The sequence below is a fragment of the Salmo salar genome, chromosome 09, assembly GCF_965601325.2.
Source record: "Salmo salar chromosome 09, fSalSal1, whole genome shotgun sequence".
Lineage (NCBI taxonomy): Eukaryota > Metazoa > Chordata > Actinopteri > Salmoniformes > Salmonidae > Salmo > Salmo salar.
In genome coordinates, this window is record NC_138299.1 from 127,605,977 (window position 1) to 127,608,298 (window position 2,322).

The following is a 2,322-nucleotide window of genomic DNA, read 5'->3' on the forward strand; positions in this document are numbered from 1 at the left end:
TTGGATGTGTTCTGCGTGCTATGTTGGTCTTGGATATACATCACCATAATGTAGCAATTATCAGGGTCAATGTTCTTTTGTATAGAACAGAATATGATAGTGACGTAGAATATGATAGTGACGTAGGTTGAAGACAGACGAGATCTATATATATAGCCATTTGCAATAGCCTACATCTTGTATTCATATGCTAATATGGATTAAATTGTTATTTTTTTCCTCATTAATCTACACACACTACCCCGTAATGACAAAGCAAAAATTATTTTTTTACATTTTTGCTAATTTATTAAAAATAAACTGATATCACATTTACATAAGTATTCAGACCCTTTACTCAGTACTTTGTTGAAGCACCTTAGGCAGTGATTACAACATCGAGTCTTCTTGGGTATGACGCTACAAGCTTGGCACATCTGTATTTGTGGAGTTTCTCCCATTCTTCTCTGCAGATCCTCTGTCAGGTTGGATGGGGAGTGTCGCTGCACGGCTATTTTCAGGTCTCTCCAGAGATGTTCGACTGGGTTCAAGTCTGGCTGGGCTACTCAAGGACATTCAGAGACTTGTCCCGAAGCCACTCCTGCGTTGTCTTGGCTGTATGCTTAGGGTCATTGTCCTGTTAGAAGGTGAACCTTCACCCCAGTCTGAGGTCCTGAGCGCTCTGGAGCAGGTTTTCATCAAGGATCTCTCTGTACTTTGCTCCATTCATCTTTCCCTCGATCCTGACAAGTCTTCCAGTCCCAGCCGCTGAAAAACATCCCAACAGAATGATGCTGCCACCACCATGCTTCACTGTAGGGATGGTGCCAGGTTTCCTCCAGATGTGACGCTTGGCATTCAGGCCAAAGAGTTCAATCTTTGGAGAATTTTGTTTCTCATTGTCTGAGAATCATTTAGGTGCTCCAAGCAGGCTGTCATGTGCCTTTTACTGAGGAGTGGCTTCCGTCTGGCCACTCTACCATAAAGGCCTAATTGGTGGAGTGCTGCAGAGATGGTTGTCCTTCTGGAAGGTTCTCCCATCTCCACAGAGGAACTCTGTCAGTGTGACCATCGGGTTCTTGGTCACCTCCCTGACCAAGGCCTTTCTCCCCCGATTGCTCAGTTTGGCCGGGCGGCCAGCTCGAAATTTGGTGATTCCAAACTTCTTTCATTTAAGAATGATGGAGCCCACTGTGTTCTTGGGGACCTTCAATGCTGCAGAAATGTTTTGGTAACCTTCTCCAGATCTGTGCCTCGACACAATCCTGTCTCTGAGCTTTATTGACAATTCCTTCGACATCATGGCTTGGTTTTTGCTCTGACATGCACTGTCAACTGTGGGACCTTATATAGACAGATGTGTGCCTTTACAAATCATGTCCAATCAATTTAATTGACCACAGGTGGATTCCAGTCAAGTTGTAGAAACATCTCAAGGATGATTAATGGAAACAGGATGCACTAGAGCTCAATTTCAAAACTCATACCAAAGGGTCTGAATATTTATGTAAATAAGGTATGTTTTTTATTTGTAATACATATGCAAAAATGTCTAAACCTGTTTTCACTTTGTTATTATTGGGTATTGCGTGTAGATGAGGAAAAAATGTATTTAATCCATTTTTGAATAAGGCTGTAACGTAACAAACTGTGGAAAAAGTCAAGGGGTCTGAATACTTTCCGAAAGCACTGTACATACATATAAATAGTGGAAAACCAAAATGGCAGCTTCACCTTATCTATAGCAGCTCTTGCGGACTGATTATACATCACCACTTCTAGCCTCATCAAAAAAAAATGTGATCATTATTTTAGCTCGAAACCCATGCTGTTTTCGTTGGGAGGGAAACAGATTTCAGGGGAGAGTGTGTGGGCTGATGTCACACCTGCACTTTGTCTGTTTTCTGCATCTCTTATCTATCCCTATGCTTTTCCTCCCTCCCGTCTCTCTCTTCTTCTTTCACTATCTTCTCCCTCCCCTCTCTCTCGCTTTCCTATCATTCGCTTGTTCTCCTTCCCCTTCAACCCCTCTCCCAAATGGAGGGGTTTCCAGTGGAAGCTTGGTGCCAGGCTGAGAGGGGGCTCCGCTGCATGGCCAGTCCACCTCCCTCTTAGATCATTGCAGCAGATGTTACTCTGTATTTGGCCAGTTCTCTTAGTAACCGCACAGGCTATATTTTGTGGAGATGTGGCACATTGGTAGGAGCTGGTGTCGTGCTCTGTCTGTCTGGACCTGGCCTTTACTCCCAGCCTCAGACCAACGGGCCATGAATATGGCGTTGTGATACAAACGGATAGTTACTCTGTACTATGAATAAAGTAAGAAAGAAAGCATTTGCTTCT